The sequence below is a fragment of the Chiloscyllium plagiosum genome, unplaced genomic scaffold, assembly GCF_037043375.1.
Source record: "Chiloscyllium plagiosum isolate Xiang-an unplaced genomic scaffold, Cpla_swu_hap1 HiC_scaffold_42, whole genome shotgun sequence".
NCBI lineage: Eukaryota > Metazoa > Chordata > Chondrichthyes > Orectolobiformes > Hemiscylliidae > Chiloscyllium > Chiloscyllium plagiosum.
In genome coordinates this window covers 30217491-30236063 of record NW_028270180.1, presented here as the reverse complement: position 1 = coordinate 30236063, position 18573 = coordinate 30217491, and positions in this window count along the sequence as shown.

Here is an 18573-nt window from a genome sequence, read left to right as displayed (position 1 = left end):
CTCACTCTCACACTCTTTCTCCCATTCTGACTCTCACTCTCACTCTCACACTCTCTCCCATTCTCACTCTCACTCTCACACTCTCTCTCCCATCCTCACTCTCACTCTCAAACTCTCTCCCATGCTTACTCTCACTCTCACACTCTCTCTCCTATCCTCACTCTCACTCTCACAAACTCTCCCCCATCCTCACTCTCACTCTCACACTCTCTCCCATCCTCACCCACACAAACTCTCTCCCATTCTCACTTTCACCCTCACACACTCTCTCCCATCCTCACTCTCACTCTCACACTCTCTCTCCCATCCGCTCTCTCACTCTCACACTCTCTCTCCCATCCCCACTCTCACACTCTCTCCCATCCTCACTCTCACTCTGACACACTCTCTCCCATTCTCACTCTCAGTCTCACACTCTCTGTCCCTTTCTCATTCGCACTCTCACTCTCACAATCTCACCCCCAACCGCACTCTCACTCTTTCTCCCATCCTCACACTCACTCTTTCACTCCCATCGTCACTCCCACTCTCACACACTATCTCCCATTCTCACTCTCACTCTTTCTCTCCCATCCTCACTCTCACTCTCACACACTCTTAACCATTCTCACTCTCACTCCCACTCTCACACTCTCTCCCATCCTCACTCTCACTCTCACACTCTCTCCCATCCTCACTCACACTCTCATAGTCTTTCGCCATCCTCACTCTCACTCTCACACTCTCTCTTCCATCCTCACTCTCACTCTCACGCACTCTCTCCCATCCTCACTCTCAATCTCACTCTCACACTCTCTCTCCCATTCTCACTCTCACTCTAACAATCTCTCTCCCATCCTCACTGTCACTCTCTCAATATCTCTCCCATTCTCACTTTCACTCTCACACACTCTCTCCCATCCTCACTCTCACTCTCACACTCTCTCTCTATTCCTCACTCTCACTCTCACACACTCTCTCCCATCCTCACTTTCACTCTCACACTCTCTCGCCCATCCTCACTCTCACTCTCACACTCTCTCTCCTATCCTCACTCTCACTCTCACACTCTCTCTCCGGTCCTCCCTCTCATACTCACATTCTCTCCCATCCTCCCTCTCACTCTCACTCTCTCTCCCATCCTCATTCTCGGTCTCACTTTCACTCTCTCTCCCATCCTCACTCTCACTCCCACTCTCACAATCTCTCTCCCATCCTCACTGTCACTCTCACTCTCTCAATATCTCTCCCAAACTCACTTTCACGCTCACACACTCTCTCCCATCCTCACTCTCACTCTCACACTCTCTCTCCAATGCTCACTCTCACACTCACACTCTCTCTCACATCCTCACTCACACTCTTAAACTCTCTCTCCCATCCACACTCTCCTCTCACTCTCACACTCTCTCTCCCATTCTCACTCTAACTCTCACACTCTCTCCCCTGCTCACTCTCACTCTCACTCTCTCTCCCATCCTCACGCTCACTCTCACTCTCTCTCCCCATCATCACGCTCACTCTCACACTCTCTCCCATCCTCACTCTCAATCTCACACATTCTCTCCCATCCTCACTCTCACTCTCACACTCTCTCCCATTCTCACTCTAACTCTCACACTCTCTCCCATTCTCACTCTCACTCTCACACTCTCTCTCTCCCATTCTCACTCACACTCTCACTCTAACACTCTCTCCCATTCTCACTCTCAGTCCCGCACTCTCTCTCCCATTAGCACTCTCACCCTCACACACTCTCTCCCATTTTCACTCGCACCCTCACACACTCTCTCCCATCCTCACTCTCACTCTCACACTGTCTCTCCCATCCGCACTCTCACTCTCACTCTGACACTCTCTCTCCCATCCTCACTCTCACTCTCACACTCTCTCTCCCATCCTCACTGTCACTCTCACACTCTCTCTCCCATCCTCACTCTCACTCTCGCACTCTCGATCCCATCCTCACTCGCACTCTCACTCTCACTCTCACAATCTCTCTCCCATTCTCACTATCACTCTCACACTCTTTCCCAATCACACTCTCAATCTCACACTCTCTCCCATCCTCACTCTCACTCTCACACTCTCTCCCATCCTCACTCTCATTCTCACACTCTCTCTCTCATCCACACTCTCACTCTCACACTCTCTCTCCCATCCTCACTCTCAATCTCACACTCTCTCTCCCATCCACACTCTCACTCTCACTCTCACTCTCTCTCTCCCATTCTCACTCTAACTCTCACATTCTCTCCCCTGCTCACTCTCACCCTCACTCTCTCTCCCATCCTCACGCTCACTCTCACTCTCTCTCCCCATCATCACGCTCACTCTCACACTCTCTCCCATCCTCACTCTCAATCTCACACATTCTCTCCCATCCTCACTCTCACTCTCACACTCTCTCCCATTCTCACTCTAACTCTCACACTCTCTCCCATTCTCACTCTCACTCTCACACTCTCTCTCCCATTCTCACTCTCACTCTCACACTCTCTCCCATTCTCACTCTCAGTCCCGCACTCTCTCTCCCATTCTCACTCTCACCCTCACACACTCTCTCCCATTTTCATTCGCACCCTCACACACTCTCTCCCATCCTCACTCTCACTCTCACACTGTCTCTCCCATCCACACTCTCACTCTCACTCTGACACTCTCTCTCCCATCCTCACTCTCACTCTCACATTCACTCTCCCATCCTCACTGTCACTCTCACACTCTCTCTCCCATCCTCACTCTCACTCTCGCACTCTCGATCCCATCCTCACTCTCACTATCACTCTCACACACTCTCTCCCATTCTCACTATCACTCTCACAATCCTTCCCAATCACACTCTCACTCTCACTCTCACACTCTTTCCCATCCTCACTCTCACTCTCACACTCTCTCCCACCCTCACTCTCACTCTCACACTCTCTCTCTCATCCACACTCTCACTCTCACACTCTCTCTACCATTCTTACTCTCACACTCACACTCACGCCCATCCTCACTCTCTCTCTCACACTCTCTCTCCCATCCTCACTCTCATTCACACAACCTCTCTCCCATCCTCTCTCTCACTCTCACACTCTCTCTCCCATCCTCATTCTCACTCTAACTCTCCCACTCTCTCCCATTCTCACTGTCACTCTCACACTCACACTCTCTCCCATTCTCACTCGCAGTCCCGCACTCTCTCTCCCATTCTCACTCTCACTCTCACACACTCTCTCCCATTTTCATTCGCACCCTCACACACTCTCTCCCATCCTCACTCTCACTCTCACACTGTCTCTCCCATCCACACTCTCACTCTCAAACTCTCTCACATCCTCATTCTCACTCTCACACTCTCTCCCATTCGCACTTTCACTCTCACACTCTCTCTCCCATTCTCACTCTAACTCTCACACTCTCTCCCATGCTTACTCTCACTCTCACACTCTCACCCATCCTCACGCTCACTCTCACTCACTCTCCCCATCTTCACTCTCACAATCACACTCTCTCCCATCCTCATTCTCAATCTCACAAACTCTCTCCCATCCGCACTCTCACTCTCACACTCACACTCTCTCCCATTCTCACTCTCACACTCTCTCTCCCATTCTCACTCTCACCCACACACACTCTCTCCCATTCTCACTCGCACCCTCACACACTCTCTCCCATCCTCACTCTCACACTCACACTGTCTCTCCCATCCGCACACTCACTCTCACACTCTCTCTCCCATCCTCACTCTCACTCTCACACTCTCTATCCCATCCTCACTCTCACTCTCACACTCTCTCTCCCATCCTCACTCTCACTCTCGCACTCTCGCTCCCATCCTCACTCTCACTCACTTTCTCCCATCCTCACTCTCACTCTCACACTCTCTCTCCCATCCTCACTCTCACTCTCACACTCTCTCCCATCCTCACTCTAACTCTCACACTCTCTCCCATGCTTACTCTCACTCTCACACTCTCACCCATCCTCACGCTCACTCTCACTCACTCTCCCCATCTTCACTCTCACAATCACACTCTCTCCCATCCTCATTCTCAATCTCACAAACTCTCTCCCATCCGCACTCTCACTCTCACACTCACACTCTCTCCCATTCTCACTCTCACACTCTCTCTCCCATTCTCACTCTAACTCACACACTCTCTCCCATTCTCACTCTCACTCTCTCTCTCCCATTCTCACTCTCACTCTCACTCTCACACTCTCTCCCATTCTCACTCTCACACTCTCTCTCCCATTCTCACTCTCACCCACACACACTCTCTCCCATTCTCACTCGCACCCTCACACACTCTCTCCCATCCTCACTCTCACACTCACACTGTCTCTCCCATCCGCACACTCACTCTCACACTCTCTCTCCCATCCTCACTCTCACTCTCACACTCTCTATCCCATCCTCACTCTCACTCTCACACTCTCTCTCCCATCCTCACTCTCACTCTCGCACTCTCGCTCCCATCCTCACTCTCACTCACTTTCTCCCATCCTCACTCTCACTCTCACACTCTCTCTCCCATCCTCACTCTCACTCTCACACTCTCTCCCATCCTCACTCTCACTCTCACACTCTCTCGCCCATCCTCACTGTCACTCTCACCCTCACACATTCTCTCCCATCCTCACTCTCATTCTCACAAACTCTCCCCCATCCTCACTCTCACTCTCACACACTGTCTCCCATCCTCACTCTCACACTCTCTCTATCATCCTCACTCTCACTCTCCCTTTCTCACTCTCCCTCCCATCCTCACTCTCACTCTCTTCACCCCATGCTCACTCTCACTCTCACACTCTCTCCCATTCTCACTCTCACTCTCACACTCTCTCTCCCAACCGCACTCTTACTCTCACACTCTCTATCCCATCCTCACTCTCACTCTCACACTCTCTCTCCCATCCTCACTGTCACTCTCACACTCTCTCTCCCATCCTCACTCTCACTCTCACACTCTCTCTCCCATCCTCACTCTCACTCTCACACTATCTCACATCCTCACTCACACTCTCTCCCCATCCTCACTCCCACTCTATCAATCTCTCTCCCATCCTTACTGTCACTCTCACTGTCTCCATATCTATCGCATTCTCACATTCACTCTCACACACTCTCTCCCATCCTCACTCTCACTCTCACACTCTCTCTCCAATCCTCACTCTCACACTCACAATCTCTCTCACATCCTCACTCTCACTCTCACACTCATTCTCCCATCCACACTCTCACTGTCACTCTCACACTCTCTCTCCCATTCTCACTCTAACTCTCACACTCTCTCCCATGCTCACTCTCACTCTCACACTCTCACCCATCCTCACGCTCACTCTCACTCTCTCTCCCCATCCTCTCTCTCACACTCACACTCTCTCCCATCCTCACTCTCAATCTCACACACTCTCTCCCATCCGCACTCTCACTCTCCCACTCTCACACTCTCTCCCATTCTCACTCTCACACTCTCTCTCCCATCCTCACGCTCACTCTCACACTCTCTCCCATCCTCATTCTCACTCTCACACTCTCTCCCATTCGCACTTTCACTCTCACACGCGCTCTCCCATTCTCACTCTCACTCAGTCTCACACTCTCTCCCATTCTCACTCTCACACTCTCTCTCCCAACCGCACTCTTACTCTCACACTCTCTATCCCATCCTCACTCTCACTCTCACTGTCTCCATATCTATCCCATCCTCACATTCACTCTCACACACTCTCTCCCATCCTCACTCTCACTCTCACACTCTCTCTCCAATCCTCACTCTCACACTCACAATCTCTCTCACATCCTCACTCTCACTCTCACACTCTCTCTCTCCCAAACACACTCTCACTGTCACTCTCACACTCTCTCTCCCATTCTCACTCTAACTCTCACACTCTCTCCCATGCTCACTCTCACTCTCACACTCTCACCCATCCTCACGCTCACTCTCACTCTCTCTCCCCATCTTCACTCTCACACTCACACTCTCTCCCATCCTCACTCTCAATCTCACACACTCTTTCCCATCCGCACTCTCACTCTCCCACTCTCACACTCTCTCCCATTCTCACTCTAACACTCTCTCTCCCATCCTAACGCTCACTCTCACACTCTCTCCCATCCTCATTCTCACTCTCACACTCTCTCCCATTCGCACTTTTACTCTCACAATCTCTCTCCCATTCTCACTCACACTCAGTCTCACACTCTCTCCCATTCTCACTCTCACTCTCACACTCTCTCTGCCAACCGCACTCTTACTCTCACACTCTCTATCCCATCCTCACTCTCACTCTCACACTCTCTCTCCCATCCTCACTCTCACTCTCACACTCTCTCTCCCATCCTCAATCTCACTCTCACACTATCTCACATCCTCACTCACACTCTCTCCCCATCCTCACTCCCACTCTATCAATCTCTCTCCCTTCCTCACTGTCACTCTCACTCTCTCATTATCTCTCCCATCCTCATATTCACTCTCACACACTCTCTCCCATCCTCACTCTCACTCTCACTCTCTCTCTCCAATCCTCACTCTCACACTCACACTCTCTCTCACATCCTCACTCTCACACTCACACTCTCTCTCCCATCCTCACTCTCACTCTCACACTCTCTCCCATCCTCACTCTCACACTCTCTCGCCCATCCTCACTGTCACTCTCACCCTCACACACTCTCTCCCATCCTCACTCTCAATCTCACACTCTCTCTCCCATCCACACTCTCACTCTCACTCTCTCTCTCCCATTCTCACTCTAACTCTCACATTCTCTCCCCTGCTCACTCTCACTCTCACTCTCTCTCCCATCCTCACGCTCACTCTCACTCTCTCTCCCCATCATCACGCTCACTCTCACACTCTCTCCCATCCTCACTCTCAATCTCACACATTCTCTCCCATCCTCACTCTCACTCTCATACTCTCTCCCATTCTCACTCTAACTCTCACACTCTCTCCCATTCTCACTCTCACTCTCACACTCTCTCTCCCATTCTCACTCTCACTCTCACTCTCACACTCTCTCCCATTCTCACTCTCAGTCCCGCACTCTCTCTCCCATTCTCACTCTCACCCTCACACACTCTCTCCCATTTTCATTCGAACCCTCACACACTCTCTCCCATCCTCACTCTCACTCTCACACTGTCTCTCCCATCCACACTCTCACTCTCACTCTGACACTCTCTCTCCCATCCTCACTCTCACTCTCACACTCACTCTCCCATCCTCACTGTCACTCTCACACTCTCTCTCCCATCCTCACTCTCACTCTCGCACTCTCGATCCCATCCTCACTCTCACTCTCACTCTCACACACTCTCTCCCATTCTCACTATCACTCTCACAATCTTTCCCAATCACACTCTCACTCTCACTCTCACACTCTTTCCCATCCTCACTCTCACTCTCACACTCTCTCCCATCCTCACTCTCACTCTCACACTCTCTCTCTCATCCACACTCTCACTCTCACACTCTCTCTACCATCCTTACTCTCACACTCACACTCTCGCCCATCCTCACTCTCTCTCTCACACTCTCTCTCCCATCCTCACTCTCATTCACACAACCTCTCTCCCATCCTCTCTCTCACTCTCACACTCTCTCTCCCATCCTCATTCTCACTCTCACTCTCCCACTCTCTCCCATTCTCACTGTCACTCTCACACTCACACTCTCTCCCATTCTCACTCTCAGTCCCGCACTCTCTCTCCCATTCTCACTCTCACCCTCACACACTCTCTCCCATTTTCATTCGCACCCTCACACACTCTCTCCCATCCTCACTCTCACTCTCACACTGTCTCTCCCATCCACACACTCACTCTCAAACTCTCTCCCATCCTCATTCTCACTCTCACACTCTCTCCCATTCGCACTTTCACTCTCACACTCTCTCTCCCATTCTCACTCTAACTCTCACACTCTCTCCCATGCTTACTCTCACTCTCACACTCTCACCCATCCTCACGCTCACTCTCACTCACTCTCCCCATCTTCACTCTCACACTCACACTCATTCTCAATCTCACACACTCTCTCCCATCCGCACTCTCACTCTCACACTCACACTCTCTCCCATTCTCACTCTCACACTCTCTCTCCCATTCTCACTCTAACTCACACACTCTCTCCCATTCTCACTCTCACTCTCTCTCTCTCATTCTCACTCTCACTCTCACTCTCACACTCTCTCCCATTCTCACTCTCACACTCTCTCTCCCATTCTCACTCTCACCCACACACACTCTCTCCCATTCTCACTCGCACCCTCACACACTCTCTCCCATCCTCACTCTCACACTCACACTGTCTCTCCCATCCGCAAACTCACTCTCACACTCTCTCTCCCATCCTCACTCTCACTCTCACACTCTCTCTCCCATCCTCACTCTCACTCTCACACTCTCTCTCCCATCCTCACTCTCACTCTCGCACTCTCGCTCCCATCCTCACTCTCACTCACTTTCTCCCATCCTCACTCTCACTCTCACACTCTCTCTCCCATCCTCACTCTCACTCTCACACTCTCTCCCATCCTCACTCTCACTCTCACACTCTCTCGCCCATCCTCACTGTCACTCTCACCCTCACACATTCTCTCCCATCCTCACTCTCATTCTCACACTCTCTCCCCCATCCTCACTCTCACTCTCACACACTGTCTCCCATCCTCACTCTCACACTCTCTCTATCATCCTCACTCTCACTCTTCCTTTCTCACTCTCCCTCCCATCCTCACTCTCACTCTCTTCACCCCATGCTCACTCTCACTCTCACACTCTCTCCCATTCTCACTCTCACTCTCACACTCTCTCTCCCAACCGCACTCTTACTCTCACACTCTCTATCCCATCCTCACTCTCACTCTCACACTCTCTCTCCCATCCTCACTGTCACTCTCACACTCTCTCTCCCATCCTCACTCTCACTCTCACACTCTCTCTCCCATCCTCACTCTCACTCTCACACTATCTCACATCCTCACTCACACTCTCTCCCCATCCTCACTCCCACTCTATCAATCTCTCTCCCATCCTTACTGTCACTCTCACTGTCTCCATATCTGTCGCATTCTCACATTCACTCTCACACACTCTCTCCCATCCTCACTCTCACTCTCACACTCATTCTCACATCCACACTCTCACTGTCACTCTCACACTCTCTCTCCCATTCTCACTCTAACTCTCACACTCTCTCCCATGCTCACTCTCACTCTCACACTCTCACCCATCCTCACGCTCACTCTCACTCTCTCTCCCCATCCTCTCTCTCACACTCACACTCTCTCCCATCCTCACTCTCAATCTCACACACTCTCTCCCATCCGCACTCTCACTCTCCCACTCTCACACTCTCTCCCATTCTCACTCTCACACTCTCTCTCCCATCCTCACGCTCACTCTCACACTCTCTCCCATCCTCATTCTCTCTCTCACACTCTCTCCCATTCGCACTTTCACTCTCACACGCGCTCTCCCATTCTCACTCTCACTCAGTCTCACACTCTCTCCCATTCTCACTCTCACACTCTCTCTCCCAACCGCACTCTTACTCTCACACTCTCTATCCCATCCTCACTCTCACTCTCACTGTCTCCATATCTATCCCATCCTCACATTCACTCTCACACACTCTCTCCCATCCTCACTCTCACTCTCACACTCTCTCTTCAATCCTCACTCTCACACTCACAATCTCTCTCACATCCTCACTCTCACTCTCACACTCTCTCTCTCCCAAACACACTCTCACTGTCACTCTCACACTCTCTCTCCCATTCTCACTCTAACTCTCACACTCTCTCCCATGCTCACTCTCACTCTCACACTCTCACCCATCCTCACGCTCACTCTCACTCTCTCTCCCCATCTTCACTCTCACACTCACACTCTCTCGCCCATCCTCACTCTCAATCTCACACACTCTTTCCCATCCGCACTCTCACTCTCCCACTCTCACACTCTCTCCCATTCTCACTCTCACACTCTCTCTCCCATCCTAACGCTCACTCTCACACTCTCTCCCATCCTCATTCTCACTCTCACACTCTCTCCCATTCGCACTTTTACTCTCACAATCTCTCTCCCATTCTCACTCACACTCAGTCTCACACTCTCTCCCATTCTCACTCTCACTCTCACACTCTCTCTCCCATCCTCACTCTCACTCTCACACTCTCTCTCCCATCCTCAATCTCACTCTCACACTATCTCACATCCTCACTCACACTCTCTCCGCATCCTCACTCCCACTCTATCAATCTCTCTCCCATCCTCACTGTCACTCTCACTCTCTCCATATCTCTCCCATCCTCATATTCACTCTCACACACTCTCTCCCATCCTCACTCTCACTCTCTCTCTCCAATCCTCACTCTCACACTCACACTCTCTCTCCAATCCTCACTCTCACACTCACAATCTCTCTCACATCCTCACTCTCACTCTCACACTCATTCTCCCATCCACACTCTCACTGTCACTCTCACACTCTCTCTCCCATTCTCACTCTAACTCTCACACTCTCTCCCATGCTCACTCTCACTCTCACACTCTCACCCATCCTCACGCTCACTCTCACTCTCTCTCCCCATCTTCACTCTCACACTCACACTCTCTCCCATCCTCACTCTCAATCTCACACACTCTTTCCCATCCGCACTCTCACTCTCCCACTCTCACACTCTCTCCCATTCTCACTCTAACACTCTCTCTCCCATCCTAACGCTCACTCTCACACTCTCTCCCATCCTCATTCTCACTCTCACACTCTCTCCCATTCGCACTTTTACTCTCACAATCTCTCTCCCATTCTCACTCACACTCAGTCTCACACTCTCTCCCATTCTCACTCTCACTCTCACACTCTCTCTGCCAACCGCACTCTTACTCTCACACTCTCTATCCCATCCTCACTCTCACTCTCACACTCTCTCTCCCATCCTCACTCTCACTCTCACACTCTCTCTCCCATCCTCAATCTCACTCTCACACTATCTCACATCCTCACTCACACTCTCTCCCCATCCTCACTCCCACTCTATCAATCTCTCTCCCTTCCTCACTGTCACTCTCACTCTCTCATTATCTCTCCCATCCTCATATTCACTCTCACACACTCTCTCCCATCCTCACTCTCACTCTCACTCTCTCTCTCCAATCCTCACTCTCACACTCACACTCTCTCTCACATCCTCACTCTCACACTCACACTCTCTCTCCCATCCTCACTCTCACTCTCACACTCTCTCCCATCCTCACTCTCACACTCTCTCGCCCATCCTCACTGTCACTCTCACCCTCACACACTCTCTCCCATCCTCACTCTCAATCTCACACTCTCTCTCCCATCCACACTCTCACTCTCACTCTCTCTCTCCCATTCTCACTCTAACTCTCACATTCTCTCCCCTGCTCACTCTCACTCTCACTCTCTCTCCCATCCTCACGCTCACTCTCACTCTCTCTCCCCATCATCACGCTCACTCTCACACTCTCTCCCATCCTCACTCTCAATCTCACACATTCTCTCCCATCCTCACTCTCACTCTCATACTCTCTCCCATTCTCACTCTAACTCTCACACTCTCTCCCATTCTCACTCTCACTCTCACACTCTCTCTCCCATTCTCACTCTCACTCTCACTCTCACACTCTCTCCCATTCTCACTCTCAGTCCCGCACTCTCTCTCCCATTCTCACTCTCACCCTCACACACTCTCTCCCATTTTCATTCGAACCCTCACACACTCTCTCCCATCCTCACTCTCACTCTCACACTGTCTCTCCCATCCACACTCTCACTCTCACTCTGACACTCTCTCTCCCATCCTCACTCTCACTCTCACACTCACTCTCCCATCCTCACTGTCACTCTCACACTCTCTCTCCCATCCTCACTCTCACTCTCGCACTCTCGATCCCATCCTCACTCTCACTCTCACTCTCACACACTCTCTCCCATTCTCACTATCACTCTCACAATCTTTCCCAATCACACTCTCACTCTCACTCTCACACTCTTTCCCATCCTCACTCTCACTCTCACACTCTCTCCCATCCTCACTCTCACTCTCACACTCTCTCTCTCATCCACACTCTCACTCTCACACTCTCTCTACCATTCTTACTCTCACACTCACACTCTCGCCCATCCTCACTCTCTCTCTCACACTCTCTCTCCCATCCTCACTCTCATTCACACAACCTCTCTCCCATCCTCTCTCTCACTCTCACACTCTCTCTCCCATCCTCATTCTCACTCTCACTCTCCCACTCTCTCCCATTCTCACTGTCACTCTCACACTCACACTCTCTCCCATTCTCACTCTCAGTCCCGCACTCTCTCTCCCATTCTCACTCTCACCCTCACACACTCTCTCCCATTTTCATTCGCACCCTCACACACTCTCTCCCATCCTCACTCTCACTCTCACACTGTCTCTCCCATCCACACACTCACTCTCAAACTCTCTCCCATCCTCATTCTCACTCTCACACTCTCTCCCATTCGCACTTTCACTCTCACACTCTCTCTCCCATTCTCACTCTAACTCTCACACTCTCTCCCATGCTTACTCTCACTCTCACACTCTCACCCATCCTCACGCTCACTCTCACTCACTCTCCCCATCTTCACTCTCACACTCACACTCTCTCCCATCCTCATTCTCAATCTCACACACTCTCTCCCATCCGCACTCTCACTCTCACACTCACACTCTCTCCCATTCTCACTCTCACACTCTCTCTCCCATTCTCACTCTAACTCACACACTCTCTCCCATTCTCACTCTCACTCTCTCTCTCTCATTCTCACTCTCACTCTCACTCTCACACTCTCTCCCATTCTCACTCTCACACTCTCTCTCCCATTCTCACTCTCACCCACACACACTCTCTCCCATTCTCACTCGCACCCTCACACACTCTCTCCCATCCTCACTCTCACACTCACACTGTCTCTCCCATCCGCAAACTCACTCTCACACTCTCTCTCCCATCCTCACTCTCACTCTCACACTCTCTCTCCCATCCTCACTCTCACTCTCACACTCTCTCTCCCATCCTCACTCTCACTCTCGCACTCTCGCTCCCATCCTCACTCTCACTCACTTTCTCCCATCCTCACTCTCACTCTCACACTCTCTCTCCCATCCTCACTCTCACTCTCACACTCTCTCCCATCCTCACTCTCACTCTCACACTCTCTCGCCCATCCTCACTGTCACTCTCACCCTCACACATTCTCTCCCATCCTCACTCTCATTCTCACACTCTCTCCCCCATCCTCACTCTCACTCTCACACACTGTCTCCCATCCTCACTCTCACACTCTCTCTATCATCCTCACTCTCACTCTTCCTTTCTCACTCTCCCTCCCATCCTCACTCTCACTCTCTTCACCCCATGCTCACTCTCACTCTCACACTCTCTCCCATTCTCACTCTCACTCTCACACTCTCTCTCCCAACCGCACTCTTACTCTCACACTCTCTATCCCATCCTCACTCTCACTCTCACACTCTCTCTCCCATCCTCACTGTCACTCTCACACTCTCTCTCCCATCCTCACTCTCACTCTCACACTCTCTCTCCCATCCTCACTCTCACTCTCACACTATCTCACATCCTCACTCACACTCTCTCCCCATCCTCACTCCCACTCTATCAATCTCTCTCCCATCCTTACTGTCACTCTCACTGTCTCCATATCTGTCGCATTCTCACATTCACTCTCACACACTCTCTCCCATCCTCACTCTCACTCTCACACTCATTCTCACATCCACACTCTCACTGTCACTCTCACACTCTCTCTCCCATTCTCACTCTAACTCTCACACTCTCTCCCATGCTCACTCTCACTCTCACACTCTCACCCATCCTCACGCTCACTCTCACTCTCTCTCCCCATCCTCTCTCTCACACTCACACTCTCTCCCATCCTCACTCTCAATCTCACACACTCTCTCCCATCCGCACTCTCACTCTCCCACTCTCACACTCTCTCCCATTCTCACTCTCACACTCTCTCTCCCATCCTCACGCTCACTCTCACACTCTCTCCCATCCTCATTCTCTCTCTCACACTCTCTCCCATTCGCACTTTCACTCTCACACGCGCTCTCCCATTCTCACTCTCACTCAGTCTCACACTCTCTCCCATTCTCACTCTCACACTCTCTCTCCCAACCGCACTCTTACTCTCACACTCTCTATCCCATCCTCACTCTCACTCTCACTGTCTCCATATCTATCCCATCCTCACATTCACTCTCACACACTCTCTCCCATCCTCACTCTCACTCTCACACTCTCTCTTCAATCCTCACTCTCACACTCACAATCTCTCTCACATCCTCACTCTCACTCTCACACTCTCTCTCTCCCAAACACACTCTCACTGTCACTCTCACACTCTCTCTCCCATTCTCACTCTAACTCTCACACTCTCTCCCATGCTCACTCTCACTCTCACACTCTCACCCATCCTCACGCTCACTCTCACTCTCTCTCCCCATCTTCACTCTCACACTCACACTCTCTCGCCCATCCTCACTCTCAATCTCACACACTCTTTCCCATCCGCACTCTCACTCTCCCACTCTCACACTCTCTCCCATTCTCACTCTCACACTCTCTCTCCCATCCTAACGCTCACTCTCACACTCTCTCCCATCCTCATTCTCACTCTCACACTCTCTCCCATTCGCACTTTTACTCTCACAATCTCTCTCCCATTCTCACTCACACTCAGTCTCACACTCTCTCCCATTCTCACTCTCACTCTCACACTCTCTCTCCCATCCTCACTCTCACTCTCACACTCTCTCTCCCATCCTCAATCTCACTCTCACACTATCTCACATCCTCACTCACACTCTCTCCGCATCCTCACTCCCACTCTATCAATCTCTCTCCCATCCTCACTGTCACTCTCACTCTCTCCATATCTCTCCCATCCTCATATTCACTCTCACACACTCTCTCCCATCCTCACTCTCACTCTCTCTCTCCAATCCTCACTCTCACACTCACACTCTCTCTCCAATCCTCACTCTCACACTCACAATCTCTCTCACATCCTCACTCTCACTCTCACACTCATTCTCCCATCCACACTCTCACTGTCACTCTCACACTCTCTCTCCCATTCTCACTCTAACTCTCACACTCTCTCCCATGCTCACTCTCACTCTCACACACTCACCCATCCTCACGCTCACTCTCACTCTCTCTCCCCATCCTCTCTCTCACACTCACACTCTCTCCCATCCGCACTCTCACTCTCCCACTCTCACACTCTCTCCCATTCTCACTCTCACACTCTCTCTCCCATCCTCACGCTCACTCTCACACTCTCTCCCATCCTCATTCTCACTCTCACACTCTCTCCCATTCGCACTTTCACTCTCACACGCGCTCTCCCATTCTCACTCTCACTCAGTCTCATACTCTCTCCCATTCTCACTCTCACACTCTCTCTCCCAACCGCACTCTTACTCTCACACTCTCTATCCCATCCTCACTCTCACTCTCACTGTCTCCATATCTATCCCATCCTCACATTCACTCTCACACACTCTCTCCCATCCTCACTCTCACTCTCACACTCTCTCTCCAATCCTCACTCTCACACTCACAATCTCTCTCACATCCTCACTCTCACTCTTACACTCTCTCTCTCCCAACCACACTCTCACTGTCACTCTCACACTCTCTCTCCCATTCTCACTCTAACTCTCACACTCTCTCCCATGCTCACTCTCACTCTCACACTCTCACCCATCCTCACGCTCACTCTCACTCTCTCTCCCCATCTTCACTCTCACACTCACACTCTCTCCCATCCTCACTCTCAATCTCACACACTCTTTCCCATCCGCACTCTCACTCTCACACTCTCACACTCTCTCCTATTCTCACACTCACACTCTCTCTCCCATCCTAACGCTCACTCTCACACTCTCTCCCATCCTCATTCTCACTCTCACACTCTCTCCCATTCGCACTTTTACTCTCACAATCTCTCTCCCATTCTCACTCTCACTCAGTCTCACACTCTCTCCCATTCTCACTCTCACTCTCACACTCTCGCTCCCAACCGCACTCTTACTCTCACACTCTCTATCCCATCCTCACTCTCACTCTCACACTCTCTCTCCCATCCTCACTCTCACTCTCACACTCTCTGTCCCATCCTCAATCTCACTCTCACACTATCTCACATCCTCACTCACACTCTCTCCCCATCCTCACTCCCACTCTATCAATCTCTCTCCCATCCTCACTGTCACTCTCACTCTCTCCATATCTCTCCCATCCTCATATTCACTCTCACACACTCTCTCCCATCCTCACTCTCACTCTCACTCTGTCTCTCCAATCCTCACTCTCACACTCACACTCTCTCTCACATCCTCACTCTCACTCTCACACTCTCTCTCCCATCCACACTCTCACTGTCACTCTCACACTCTCTCTCCCATTCTCACTCTAACTCTCACACTCTCTCCCATGCTTACTCTCACTCTCACACTCTCACCCATCCTCACGCTCACTCTCACTCACTCTCCCCATCTTCACTCTCACTCTCACACTCTCTCCCATCCTCATTCTCAATCTCACACACTCTCTCCCATCCGCACTCTCACTCTCCCACTCACACTCTCTCCCATTCTCACTCTCACACTCTCTCTCCCATTCTCACTCTAACTCACATACTCTCTCCCATTCTCACTCTCACTCTCTCTCTCTCATTCTCACTCTCACTCTCACTCTCACACTCTCTCCCATTCTCACTCTCACACTCTCTCTCCCATTCTCACTCTCACCCACACACACTGTCTCCCATTCTCACTCGCACCCTCACACACTCTCTCCCATCCTCACTCTCACACTCACACTGTCTCTCCCATCCGCACACTCACTCTCACACTCTCTCTCCCATCCTCACTCTCACTCTCACACTCTCTCTCCCATCCTCACTCTCACTCTCACACTCTCTCTCCCATCCTCACTCTCACTCTCGCACTCTCGCTCACATCCTCACTCTCACTCACTTTCTCCCATCCTCACTCTCACTCTCACACTCTCTCTCCCATCCTCACTCTTACTCTCACACTCTCTCCCATCCTCACTCTCACTCTCACACTCTCTCTCCCATCCTCACTCTCAATCTCACAGTCTCTCTCCCATCCTCACTCTCACTCTCACACTCTCGCCCGTCCTCACTATCAGTCTCACACTCTCTCGACCATCCTCACTGTCACTCGCACTCTCACACTCACTCCCCCATCCTCACTCTCACTCTCACACACTGTCTCCCATCCTCACTCTCACACTCTCTCCATCATCCTCACTCTCACTCTCCCTTTCTCACTCTCCCTCCCATCCTCACTCTCACCCTCACGCTCTTCATCCCATGCTCACTCTCACACTCACAATCTCTCTCCCTTCCTCACTCTCACTCTTACAGTCTCTCTCCCATCCTCACTCTCACTCTCACCCTCACTCTCCGATCCTCACTCTCTCTCTCACACTCTCTCTCCCATCCTCACTCTCACTCTCTTTCTCCCATCCTCACTCTCACTCTCAGTCTCTCTCTCCCATCCTCACTCTCACTCTCACACTCTCGCCCATCCTCACTCTAACTCTCACACTCTCTCACCCATCCTCACTGTCACTCTCACGCTCACACACTCTCTCCCATCCTCTCACTCATTCTCACACTCTCTCCCCCATTCTCACTCTCACTCTCACACACTATCTCCCATCCTCACTCACACACTCTCTCTCCCATCCTCAGTCTCACTCTCACACTCTCTCTTCAATCCTCACTGTCCCTCTCACACTTTCTCTCCCATCCTCACTCTCACGCTCTCTCTCCCTTCCTCACTCACACGCTCACTCTCTCTCTCATTCTCACTCTCACTCTCACACTCTCTCTCCCATCCCCAATCTCACTCTCACTCTCACACTCTCTCCCATCCTCATTCTCAATCTCACACACTCTCTCCCATCCGCACTCTCACTCTCCCACTCACACTCTCTCCCATTCTCACTCTCACACTCTCTCTCCCATTCTCACTCTAACTCACATACTCTCTCCCATTCTCACTCTCACTCTCTCTCTCTCATTCTCACTCTCACTCTCACTCTCACACTCTCTCCCATTCACACTCTCACACTCTCTCTCCCATTCTCACTCTCACCCACACACACTGTCTCCCATTCTCACTCGCACCCTCACACACTCTCTCCCATCCTCACTCTCACACTCACACTGTCTCTCCCATCCGCACACTCACTCTCACACTCTCTCTCCCATCCTCACTCTCACTCTCACACTCTCTCTCCCATCCTCACTCTCACTCTCACACTCTCTCTCCCATCCTCACTCTCACTCTCGCACTCTCGCTCACATCCTCACTCTCACTCACTTTCTCCCATCCTCACTCTCACTCTCACACTCTCTCTCCCATCCTCACTCTTACTCTCACACTCTCTCCCATCCTCACTCTCACTCTCACACTCTCTCTCCCATCCTCACTCTCAATCTCACAGTCTCTCTCCCATCCTCACTC